The 13,508-nt window shown below is 46.1% G+C and overlaps 1 protein-coding gene across 18 annotated transcripts in view; it reads right to left on the reverse strand.

The window, feature by feature from the left end:
• The window catches only part of MRTFB (myocardin related transcription factor B), a 205,945-nt gene extending 193,237 nt beyond the window's left edge, over positions 1 to 12,708 (reverse strand). For 4 of the 18 annotated variants that reach the window (XM_033235697.1, XM_033235703.1, XM_033235702.1 and 1 more), the window contains exon 1: positions 12,466 to 12,708. The gene's annotated coding sequence lies outside the window, so the exon portion shown is untranslated. Of the gene's footprint in view, positions 1 to 1,018; positions 1,042 to 3,057; positions 3,309 to 3,368; positions 4,502 to 12,465 lie in introns of those variants that run through there. The other 14 variants (XM_033235709.1, XM_033235696.1, XM_033235711.1 and 11 more) reach the window with 12 other exon arrangements.
• Positions 12,709 to 13,508: the final 800 nt, after the last annotated feature.

Here is a 13,508-nt window from a genome sequence, read left to right on the forward strand (position 1 = left end):
TCATATATGTATCTTAAAAATCAATGAAACACCTTAATTACAAATCAGAGATATGTGCATAGTATTCATTTTCTAGTTAACATTTGTATCTCTCAAATGTAAAACTTCATAAAGGCATGAACTTTTATCCATTCGACAATCTGTCCCCCATGCCTAGAAAAATGGAACATTTTCAATCAACATTTTTTACATACAGGTGAATATTTTTTAAAGTTCTGATTTTAAAAACCAGTAATGACCTCTTTTACCCTGGAACAACATACTACTTGCTCAAATTAATATAAATTCATTACACTCAGTTTGGATAAATTTCCATCTCAAAGGTGTTCAGTGTCTCTGACTCTAGATAATTTAAAGTATAACCTTCTGTTTTGACAACAGTCATTACCTACATGTCTGTTTCCATAGCACCTTTCAAACGTAACACGCAACTAATAATAAACATCTTACATCAAGAAACAACTTATCTATTCAACCAAAAAAAAGCCAAATAAACTTTTTTTAAAGCAAGAGTTAAATGCATAATGTTACAATGTAGGGAACACTGTAACATATATTAATTTTATACTTAGGTAACATATAAATGGTCTGAGCTGAACTTTCTTAACTCTACTTGCATTTTCCCCCATGCAGCAAGACTAGCAGAGTTTGAAATGAAAAGACAATTCCTAACAAATCACACCATGAGGACTACTGGCATATGTGAGTACAAGTAATTTTAATTTTTACCTTTAAATACATCTACATTTTCCAAATTCCCTAACACAGATATTAGTAAGCAGACGAAGCTATTTAAAAGGTGATTACACTAGTTTACATTACACTTAGCTAAGACTTATTTCTACACATTATTGCTGTTGCTTCCCAACTCCATTCTAACCTCAATCTGCTACTTGATTCAAGTGTTTAGTTGTCAACATTTCCATTAAACACAGCCAATCTTTCAGACAGAGGGACACAGGTACTAACCTGGCCTCCCACCTGAGATTCTAGAATAATCAATGAAAGCGCCACTAACCAAAAGCATGCTTTTGTACGTCAGACACTTCTGAAAGAAGAAAAAAGAAACTCAGCAAAAACTGTCAGTCAAATTTCCTTTTATAATTCCTATAATAATTTACTAGATAACATTGTTGTTTGGAGTGGTTCTCCAAGGAGCTGCAACTGCCCCCAAGGAACATGTTTAGTTATCAAAGAGACTGGGGGACACCGTTGGCATTTAGGGCTTGGGGGCCTGGATCTAAAAGACTTCACACAACACATAGGTGGGACACATCTGTATAACGAAGACTCACCTGGTACAAGAGTCTTTCAAATGAATGGGCAGATTAAGCCTACTATAAACTGGCATTACTTTATAATATTTAAAAGTTTTTACAAGAAATTGCGGGGAAACGCCAGTAATGTAGGAGAAAGTAGCAAGGGAAGCTTAAACAGAGTAAGGGAAAACTGTCTAAACATTAGCGATCGTTTCCTCACACCACACACCATTAACATACAATTGTAATATCAGAATACTGAGCATATATAAACAAGTGAGATACTGATATTGAACCCAAAATATTCAACCTTGTTAAAGATTTTATTATTACCAATGGTAATTGCTAGGAAGCCAGTATTGTCCCTTCGAGTGTGTGACACAAAAGATATTCTACAATACAATTTAAAAATATGGATCCGTGGAGGGCTTATACTAATATTTACATGTGGATGAGACAGTCTGTTATTTGTCTTGCTATGCTATCTCTAGTTCAATCTAGGTTGTTTCTCTCTTTAATTCGCAAGAAACAGGTTATTCCAGCCTAGGTGTTTTTCCCCCCAACCTCCGTCTGCATCTCTGCTCTTTCGTTGAAGGGAGATCCCCTCACCTCAGCCTCCTGAGCAGCTGAGACTACAGGGGTGTGCCACCACACCACGCTAATTTTTTTCCTTTTTTGTACAGACAGAATCTTGCTACATTGCCCAGGCTTGCTCTTGTTTGAAACAGCGCCTCATAATTTTTTTAACCAATACAAACGTACTCATTAGAAGCTGACACAAGCACCCCAGTACATGCTGTCTTCTAGCATAAGCGTATGCCCTAGATGTGAATGATACATCAACATCTGTCATATACTGTTCTCTATTTCACCCTTACACTTCAATCAAACCATTATATTGCTTTTCAGTGATGTGTGTAGGGAGGTTACATTGTTTATGAATTTCATTTCAGGGTAGTAAAGTGGGCTTTAGACATGTTTGCTGCAAAGGGGAAGAAGGGACCTTGAGTCTGACGTGGTTGAGAACCACTGTTCCCAAGAGTGGAATCGCGTGCTGAAACGAAAATTAAACTTTTAGAGAAGTGTTTCTTTTGCCTAAGGCAAGCCCTGGGCTCCAACACTCGACTTCATTGGGCCTGACATCCCACCACCAGCACACGCCCGCTGCTCTCAGCCCACCTCTGCTTCCATGCAGAGCCAAACAATGGTTCTTGACTACTTGGGGATCCGGGACCCTTTTAGGAACGAGACAAAAGCCCTGGAAAAACTCTCTCCCGAGAAACCCATACACCAAGCTTCATCCAATTTCAGGGCGCTCCCAGACACCCCCTCTACAGCCCCATCGGGATCCCGGGAGAAAAGGGCTGAGGGCAGTGGGAAGTCGGAGGTGGGAGGAGGAAGGGGGCGCCAGGGTCCGGGTCCCCTCCCACCGCCTCTCCGCAGTGTGGCTTTGGCCCGGGCGCTCCACCTCTCTGTGCAGCCCCGGGATGGAAGCGCGCAACTTAAGTGCTCGGCACACAGCAGAGGCTCAATAAATGCTGCTGCCACTGTCAGCGGGGCCAACCCCGCAGTCGAGAGGGACACTGAGGCGGCCCCGGGGTCGCGCCCGGGAGCTAGGTCCGGTTGAACCGGGCACCGGCCCGCGGCCCCGGCCGTCCCGCCCCGCGCGAGTCCCAGGGACCGCGCGAACCAAGCGGCGCCGCAGCTGCTGCGGGGACTAACAGGGATGGCCGCCTGGGACGCGGGACGTTCACCGGGCCAGCTCCCCCACCCAGCCCTCGGTCTCGGCCGCTCTCACCCGGCCTCAGCCCCCAACGGCCGCCACCGCCCGCCGCTCACCTCCCCGGCCGCCGCCGCCGCTCCCGCCGCCGCCGCACGATCTCGCGAGACTTCGCTCCCCTCGGCACTCCCCCTCCCTCCCCGCGGCGCGCGCGGACCCCAGGCTGGAAGCGGCTTGGCGCGCTCTCCGGACGCTGCCCACCCCGCCTCAAGGGTCAAGCCCGGCCGCTCTCGCTACTTGTCCCCGACTCCCTCCCTGCGTGCACTCCGCCCACTCCCCGTGATGGAGAAGGGTTAAAGCCCAGGTGCAAGGCGGCCGCTCCGTCTCACCTGGCCGGCCGGGTGCGCGTGCGCATGCGCATGTCCGGGGCTCGGCCCTGAGCCTTTGCAAAGGCTTGGTCGGCGGCGACAAAGGTGACCGCTACCACCCGTCCTGAGTGCTCGCTGCGCGCCGAGCACTTAACAGCCCCCTTCGGTCCTCACACTGCCCCCCATAGTGGGTATTACCAGCCTCCCCATTCTAGAGAGGGGAAGAATGGAGGCCTGGCAAGCGAAGTACAGTAACGGCTCCATGTAACACAGCCAGGAATTGGCTGAGCCAATGTTGGAATCTGGTGTTGTCTGATGCCCAGCCCAAACCCCATTTCTGCACCTCAGTGACAGCCCCCAGGCCCTGTCCCTCCTTCCTGTCAAGGCTCGAGGCGCTGCCTCTCAGCCCCAGTCTTCATTCTCTTCCAAGATTCACCAAGGTGAGAGGAGTTCCTGGGAAGTCATTTGCTACAATCTCTCTGTTTTCAATGGAGCTGGCGACAGTAAAGTGCTTCTCCCTCACTGCACAAACTTCCTAAGGTTTGTGAAGCCCCTGTGCCAGCCCCTGTGCAGGCTCTGAAGGCTGTGGCTATTTTTATTCGGTTCTGTCTCCTCCTTAGACTGGTGGCATTTTGCTGGTAGAGAGCATGATGGAATGGCACACAGGACAGAGAATCAGAACGTACATGATGTTAGCACAGCGAGAAGTATGACTTCTTCCCAGGAGTAAGTCTTAATGTAATAATAATTGTTTGTAAAGAGGAGGGGCTAACATTTACTGCGGGCATATCAAGGTCATAGCAATCTTCTTGAAATCCTGGAGGTGGAGAAAGTAGCCTGTTTCCATTGTGAGATAGGATTTGAACCTGGGTCTGAGTCTGGAGCCCAGCACCAACTTGTAGGAAGGTCCTGTTCTGCAAGCAAGGGAGCATGAGCTAGCTCATCTGGACCAGCTGCCGTAAAATCAGGAGCCCGGGAGGTTCTAGGTAGCCTTCCACCTGCAACAGGGTCTGCATGGGCTTACCCAGCCCACCTGATCATCACATCAATGCCAGCAAGTGCTGGCCTGCCCGGCTCCAAACCTGTCCACTCTCCCTGGCAGTAATTGCTTTGTACAGGCCAGAGCATATGGGTGCCCTTGCATATTTCAACCTCACTCAACTCACCAGATGGAGGAAGTGGGTGAAGAAGGAAAATCACACCTGATGGGCAGTTACAAGGGGGTGAGCCCTGCTCCAGGTGCTATTTATTGATTTATTTAGTCTCCTCAACAACCCTGTATTAGGGTTCTCCAGAGAAACACAACTACTAGCTTATGGATAACACATGGGCACAGTTCTCATTCTTGTAATCCCGGCACCTTAGGAGGTCCAGTCAGGAGGATCGCTTGAGCCCAGGAGATTGAGACCAGTCTGGGTAACATAGTGAGACCCCGTCTCTACAAAAAAATAAAAAGAATTGGTTGGGTATGGTGGCACATGCCTGGAGTTCCAGCTACTCTGGAGGCTGATGTGAGAGGATCTCTTGTGCCCAAGAATTCGAGGTGGCAGTGAGCTCTGACTGTGCCACTGCCCTCCAGTCTGGGCAACAGAGTGAGACCCTGTCTCTAAAAAAGAAAAAAATATACAGATTTATAACAGGGGATGTATTATGGAAGCTGAGAAGTCCTGCGATGTGCCATCTCCAAACTGGAAAGCCAGGGAAACTGGTGACATAACTCAATCGCAGTCTTGGCCTGAGAACCAGAGAATCTGATGGTGGAACTCTCAGTTCGAAGCGGCAGGCCTGAGAATTTGGGAGCCACTGGCACAAGTCCTAGAGTCCAAAGCTAGAGAACCTGGGCTGGGCACAGTGGCTCACACCTGTAATCCCAGTGCTTTGGGAGGCTGAGGCAGGTGGATCACCTGAGGTCAGGATTGCTAGACCAGCCTGGCCAATATGGTGAAACCCCCATCTCTACTACAAATACAAAAATTAGCAGGGCGTGCTGACAGGTGCCTGTCATCCCAGCTACTCGGGAGGCTGAGGCAGGAGAATTCCTTGAACCTGGGAAGAGAAGGTTGCACTGAGCTGAGATTGCACCGTGGAACTCCAGACTGGGCGTCGAGTGAGACTGAGTCTGAAAAAAAAAAAAAAAAAAGCTGGAGAATCTGGACTTCTGATGTCGAGGGACTGGAGAAGATAGTGTCCTGGCTCCGGAAGAAAAAGAGAGAATTTGTCTTTCTTCTACCTTTTTGTTCTATCCAGGCCCTCAACTGATGGTGATGAAGGCAGATCTTCCTTACTCAGTCACTGATTCAAACACCAGTCTCTTCTGGAAACACGCACACAGACACACCCAGAAATAATGCTCTGTCAGCCATCTGGGTAGCCTTTCATCCAGCCAAACAGATGCCTAAAATCAACCATCACAAATCCCCTGTGGAAGTTATGGTTGTCACCATTTTACAGATGAGGAAACCAACAACCTAAGAGGTGAGAGGATGTGCCCAAAAACACACACAACAACACACAACAACACTCGACACACAGTTGTAAGTGGTTCCTTCCACCCCAGATCGGCCTGTTTCCAGACGCACAAACTTTGGCTTTCATGACCAACAAGGCTATTCCCTACCCCAAAAGCCTGTATCTTTATGAAACAGAAAATCCCTAAATCCCCTGAGGTCAGGACTCCAGTGTAAGATGCTGTTATGTTCTCCTCTGGGTGGCCAGTGCCTCAGTGTTCTCATCTAAAATAAGGACATGAGTAGGGAAAACTAACCAACTTAATATATGTGAAGCATATGGAAAAGCGCCTTACAAGATTAAGCACTCAGTAAATCATAGCTATTATTACCATGGGTGGATTCTCTGTGATATTTCATGCTTTCCTCATTGCCCAATAGAAACAGCAATTCAAGTAGGAGGATGAGCTCAGATATAGAAATAAAATTAGTTTTTAGGCCAGGTGTGGTGGCTCATGCCTGTAATCCCAGCGCTTTGGGAGGCTGAGGTGAAAGGATCACCTGGGGACAGGAGTTTGAGACCAGCCTGGCCAACATGTTGAAACCCCATCTCTACTAAAAATACAAAAATTAGCCAGGCATGGTGGTGGGCGCCTGTAGTCTCAGCTACTTGGGAGGCTGAGGCACAAGAATCACTTGAACCCTTACAGTGAGCCGAGATCACACCACTGCACTCCAGCCTGGGTGATGGAGCAAAACTCTGTCTCAAAAATAATAAAAATAAAATTAGTTTTTAAGTTATATTTCCAAATGAAATAAATAATTCTGAGAACAATAAATATTTTCGAAATGGACAGAATTACTCCAGTACTTCCCCCTAATCATGAAAGGATACCATTTCTCCTAAAGCAATCTCTTCCCAGTTTCCTGGGGGAGGGGCAGTCTGCTTTATAAAGGACTCTGTTTATATGGTAAAAGCCACCCAAATATTTTTAAAGATATGACTTGGAAGTCACTTCATAGGCAAAAACAAAAGCAAAGAAAAAATGGAGCTGAAACTTCTTAAGAGAATTTTGGTGTGGTTAAGAGTTAACACCAGGCTGGGCATCATGGCTCACGCCTATAATCCCAGCACTTTGGGAGGATGAGGTGTGCAAATCACTTGAGGTCAGGAGTTCGAGACCAGCCTGGCCAACATGGTGAAACTCTGTCTCTACTAAAATTACAAAAATTAGCCAGTTGTGATGGTGCACGCCTATAACCCCAACTTCTCTGGAGGCTGAGGCATGAGAATCACTTGAACCTAGGAGGCAGAGGTTAGCAGTGAGCAGAGATCATACCACTGCACTCCAGCCTGGGCAACAGAGCAAGACTCTGTCTCAAAAAAAAAGAGAAAAGAAAAAGAAAAAAAGGGGTTAACACCAAAGTGACATCATGATTATTTGAGGGAACGTTTTTTAGGAACTGAAGTTGCCACTACCCTCAGGCCTTGCTGTGCCAAATTCAGGTTTCTGTCCTGACACAAGATGTGCCATACTTTCCCATCAATGAGAATGGCTCCCTGTGGAAGTGACCCTCATGGGGAAGGGGCGGGCATAACAAGACCACGGGGCTTCTGGTCAGGCATGGTGGCTCACTCCTGTAATCCCAGCACTTTGGGAGGCTGAGGAGAGAGGATCCAGTGAGGCCAGGAGTTTGAGACCAGCCTGGGCAACATAACGATACCCTGTCTCTACAAAAAATTAAACATTAAAAAATTAGCTAAGCATGGTGGTTTGTGCCTGTAGTCCTAGCAACTGGTGAGGCCGAGGTGGGAGGGAGAGGGAGTTGGAGGTTGCAGGGTGCTATGATCGTGCCACTGCACTCCAGCCTGGGCGCGCGAGAGAGACCACATCTCTATAAAAAACAAAAACACAAACAGAGATGATTCTCATATGCACGCCCCTAAAGGTTTAAGGTATGGTTTCCATCAAGTCCAACAGAGCTTAAAAGTAAGAGATTTTTAAAAATAAAAAATAGGCCGGGCACAGTGGCTCATGCCTATAATCCCAGCACTTTGGGAGGCTGAGGTGGGCAGATAACAAGGTCAGGCATTTACAACCAGCCTGACCAACATGGTGAAACCCCCATCTCTGCTAAAAATACAAAAATTAGCCGGGTGTGTTGGCACGCACCTGTAGTCCCAGCTACTCAGGAGGCTGAGGCAGGAGAATCACTTGAACCTAGGAGGCAGAGGCTGCAGTGAGCCAAGATCGCGTGACTGCACTCCAGCCTGGGCAACAGAGTGAGACTCCATCTCAAAAAAATAAATAAATAAAAATAAAAATAAATTAAAAATAAAAAATAAGCACTATTAAATAAATAAATAAAAAGCACTATTAAAATGTCTTTTGATCCAAGAGGAATTGTATAAAGTCCTCTAATGGGGTTTGTTTTATGCACATTCATTCAATAAAAAATGTATTAAGCACTTAAGTGCCAGTTAGTATGTTAGTAACTATGAGCAAGACAGGTATAGTCCATGCTTTTGTGGCATTTATGGTCTAGAGAAAGAGGGAGATGTTAATTAAATAATTAAACCAATAAAAGTTGAAATACAACGTAGTAAGTAGAATAAAAAAAGAGCAAATGACAAAAATATGGCTGGATGAAAGGGTAGAAAATAACTTGCTTGGACTGTGTTCTGAAGGATGCATCAGAGAGAACTAGGCAGGAAGGAGAGGGGAGAGCATTCTAGAGATTAGCAAAGAGTAGGTAAGTGCTAAGTGTTGGTGGCTGGGCGAGCAGGGTGGACTAGAGCCTTAAAATACATTAAAAAAATTTTTTTAGGGATGGGGTCTTGCTATGTTGCCCATGCTGCAGTGCAGTGGTGTGATTATAGCATGCTACAGCCTTGAACTCCTGGGCTCAAGTGATCCTCCTGCCTCAGCCTCCTGAGTAGCTCGGACAACAGGTGCACCATCACACCGGGCTTTAAGAGGCATCTTCAACATCCTACTGAGTGGGCAAAAGCAGGAAGCATTCCCCTTGAGAACCAGAACACAACAAAGATGCCCACTCTCACCACTCCTATTCAACATAGTATTGGAAGTCCTAGCCGAGCAATCAGGCAAGAGAAAGAAATTAAAAGCATCCAAATAGGAAAAGAGGAAGTCAGACTACCCCTGTTTGTAGATAATATGATGATTTTATACCTAGAAAACCATAGGCTTAGCCCCCAAATCTCCTAGATCTGATGAACAACTCCAGCACAGTTTCTGGATACAAAATCAATGTAGAAAAATCGGTAGCATTTCCATACACCAATAGCATCCAAACTGAGTGCCAAATCAAAAATGCAATCACATTTGCAATAGCCACACAAACAGTAAAATACCTAGGAATACAGCTACCCAGGGAGGGGAAAGAGCTCTGCTGAAAGAAATCGGAGATGACGCAAACAAATGGAAAAACATTCCACGCTCATGGACAGGAAGAATCAAAATTGCTAAAATGGCCATACTACCCAAAGCAACCTACAGCATCAATGCTATTCCTATCAAACTACCAATGACATTCTGCACATACTTAGAAAAAACTATTCTAAAATTCATATGGAACCAAAAAAGAACCCAAATAGCCAAAGCAATCCTAAGCAAAAAGTACAAAGCCAGAGGCATCACATTACTGACTTCAAACCATACTACAAGGCCACAGTAACTAAAACAGCATGGTTCTGGTACAAAGATAGACATATATACCAATGGAATAGAATAGAGCTCCCAGTAATAAAGCTGCACATCTGCAACCATCTGATCTCTGACAAAGTTGGCCAAAACAAGCAATGGGGAAAGGATTCCCTTTTCAATAAATGGTGCCGTCATAACTAGCTAGCCATATGCAGAAGACTGAAATTGGACCCCTTCCTTACACCATGTACAAAAATCAACTCAAGATGGATTAAAGACTTAAATGTAAAACCTAAAACTATAAAAACTTTTGAAGAAAACCTAGGAAATACCATTCTAGACATAGGCCCCAGCAAAGATTGTATGATGAAGATGCCAAAAATAATTGCAATAAAAATCCACAAATGGGACCTAATTAAACTAAAGAACTTCTGCACAGCAAAAGAAACTATCAACAGACTAAACAGACAAATCACACAATGGGAGAAAATATTTGCAAACTAAGCATCTTACAAAGGTCTAATTCAAAATCTATAAGGAACTTAAATTAATAACCAAAAACAACCCCATTAAAAAGTGGCCTATGGACATGAACACTTTTCTTTTTTTTTTTTTTTTGAGACAGAGTCTCGCTCTGTTGCCGAGGCTGGAGTGCAGTGGCCGGATCTCAGCTCACTGCAAGCGCCGCCTCCCAGGTTTACACCATTCTCCTGCCTCAGCCTCCCAAGTAGCTGGGACTACAGGCACCCGCCACCTCGCCCGGCTAGTTTTTTGTATTTTTTTAGTAGAGACGGGGTTTCACCGTGTTTGCCAGGATGGTCTTGATCTCCTGACCTCGTGATCCACCCGTCTCGGCCTCCCAAAGTGCTGGGATTACAGGCTTGAGCCACTGCGCCCGGCCCACTTTTCAAAAGAAGACATATACACAGCCACCAAGCATATGAAAAAATGCTCAACATCACTAATCATCAGAAAAATGCAAATCAAAACCACAGTGAGATACCATCTCACTCCGGTCAGAATGGCTGTTACTAAAAAGTCAAAAAATAACAGATGCTGATGAGGCTGTGGAGAAAAGGGAATGTTTATTCACTGTTGGTGAGAATATAAATTAGTTCAGCCACTGTGGAAAGCACTTTGACAATTTCTCAATAAACTTAAAACAGAACCACCATTGGACCCAACAATCCCATTATTAGGTATGTATCCAAAAGAATATAAAGCATTCTGCCATAAAAACACATGCATATGTATGTTCATCGCAGCATTATTTACAATAACAAAGACATAGAATCAACCTAAATGCACATCAACAGTATACTGGATAAAGAAAATGTGGTACATATACACCATGGAATACTATGCAGCCATGAAAAAGAAAAAGATCATGTCCTTTGCAGGATGGACATCTCAATATAGATAGGCTACAGATAAGACAGCTGTTTGCTGCATCCTGCCCATCCTTGACCTAGCACTGGGTGCAGTAAAGGTGGTAGAACTGAGTTCAGATTGACCAACAGGAACCTTGGATGGAGCTGGAGGCCATTATCCTAAGTGAACTCGTGCAGGAACAGAAAACCAAACACCACATGTTCTAACTTATAAGTGGGAGCTAAACATTAAGCAGACGTGGGCACAAAGAAGGGAACAACAGACACTTGGGTTTGAGGGTCGAGTTGGGGAGGAGAGTGAGGATCAAAAAACTACCTATTGGATACCGTGCTGATTATCTGGGTGATGACATAATATGTACACCAAACCCTGTCGACATGCAATTTATAGAACCAATCTGCACGTGTGCCCCTGAAACTATAATTTAAAAAACAATAGGTTATGTGATTTGGGCGTAATATATAATAATACATGTGATTTTAAAAAATAATAAGACTTTTTTTTTTTTTTTTTTTTTTTTTTTGAGACAGAGTCTCGCTCTGACCCCAGGCTGGAGTTCAGTGGCGCAATCTCGGCTCACTGCAAGCTCCGCCTCCCGGGTTCCCGCCATTCTCCTGCCTCAGCCTCCTGAGTAGCTAGGACTATAGGCGCCCGCCACCTCGCCCAGCTAATTTTTTTTTGTATTTTTAGTAGAGACGGGGTTTCACCGTGTTAGCCAGGATGCTTTCGATCTCCTGACCTCGTGATTCGCCCGCCTCGGCCTCCCAAAGTGCTGGGATTACAGGCTTGAGCCACCGCGCCCGGCCAATAATAAGACATCTTGAGACACATGTGCACCCCGGGCACATGGAGGCAGTGGAGAGAAAGAAACCAAACCAGAAACAGAGGGTGTTGTGAGCAACGTGGTTGGTACTCAGATACTCATCGTTCCTGTTGGTCAGTCTGAGCTCAATCCTGTCACCTCTGCCGCACCCTGCTGGGTCAAAGATGGGCAGGATGTAGCAGACAGCGTCATATCTGTAACCTATCTGTCTTTGAGGAAATCTCACATTGTAAATCCGGGCACCCCAGAGATTTCGAGATGCAAATTTCCTGCCTTCCTTGCAACGAACACAAGCCGTATAATGTCGGCTCTGTCACCCGGAGGCACCCCATGAGAATGTTGAAGTGTTAGTGGCAGAAGCAGCCGGCTTTGGGGATAGTGGTTCCAGGGTCGAGCTCCCAGTGGCATAGTGGGCCCCGTGCTGATGGCAGCGGCCGCTACAGTGAGGGCAGGCTCCTGGCACTGATGCTTCATGGCGCAGGAGCAGGGTGGAGGTTAGTTCATCCGGCCAGGCCTGCAGTGTGGTTTGGGGCATTTTTCCTAGAAGCTTAGCCTCAAGTTCTTTTCTCTGGCCCTCCCAGTGTCTGTGGGATACCTAACATCCTCTCTTGCATTCCCGATTCTACTTAAACCAGCTCGCATTTTCATCCAAGGACGTCGACCCCTTACAGGCCAAAACCAATCAGAGCCTGTGAGACTTGGACAGGGGCTCACTGGGGATAGTGGGGAGGCAAACTTTCTCTGCTGTAAGGGAGAACCCAGGAAGCCAGCCCACTCCCCCTGCTTACCTGGAACCTCCGTTGCCACCAATGACTTTCCCCGCAGCTGTGATGGGAATGAACCCTAAGATAGGGCATGCATGGCAGAGACACCAAAAGATCCTGGAGGCTGGGTGGGTGGCTCACACCTGTAATCCCAGTATTTTGGAAGGCTACGGCACGGGGATCGCTTGAAGCCTGGAGTTCAAGGCCAGCCTAGGCAACGTAGCGAGACCCTCATCTCTACAAAAATATAAAAATATAAAAATTAGCCAGGAGTGGTGGTATGTGCCTGTAGCCTCAGCTACTCAGGAGGCCGAGGCAGGAGGATCGCTTGAGTCTGGAAGGTTGAGGCTGCAGTGAGCTGTGATTGTGCCACTGCACTCCAGCCTGGGTGACAGAGCAAGACCCTATCTCAAGAAACAAAACAAAACAAAACAGAATCTGGGTCCTTGATGACATCACCAAGCTGCTGGACTGACCCCAGACCCACAAAGCCCTGGCCACTCTCTTCCCTGAGCTAATGTATGTGGTCAAACCAACTCTAGTTGGCTTCTCTGTTCTTTGAAGCCCAAATATTTACACTGGTACAGAAAGGAAGGGAGCAATTTCTGGGGAATAAGCATGCGTCCTTCCTGGCTATGTCAGGAACCACCTTAAATTCTGTGCAATTTTAAAATCTATTCCCTCCCACCTTACCAGTCCTACTCAGGCAAGTCCTGCCTGGTTCCCAACACTTCATTCCAGAAAATACATCCTTCCTTGGCCCTCCCCCTCCATTGACTCTTTCTTCGATGAGTGTAAAGTGGTTCCCTTACTTGCCTAGCTTGCACATCTGGTAAGTGGTAGAGATGAGGGTCTGGAGGCAGTACAGATTCCAGGCTTTTAACCACTAGGTTGAGTGCCATGCACTACCCAGCTTTGTTACATTAAAAAAAAAAAAAAAAAAAAAAAGTCTGACCTTGAGCCAGACTGAAAAAAAAAAAGCTCAAATCCAGCTCCGTATTTGCTATCTGGCCTTAAACAAGCTTCTTAAGTCTCACTGTGAAATGAAGTCAGTGATGCCAGCTTCA

Source organism: Trachypithecus francoisi, unplaced genomic scaffold (genome assembly GCF_009764315.1).
Source record: "Trachypithecus francoisi isolate TF-2019V2 unplaced genomic scaffold, Tfra_2.0 Lachesis_group15, whole genome shotgun sequence".
Classification (NCBI taxonomy): domain Eukaryota; kingdom Metazoa; phylum Chordata; class Mammalia; order Primates; family Cercopithecidae; genus Trachypithecus; species Trachypithecus francoisi.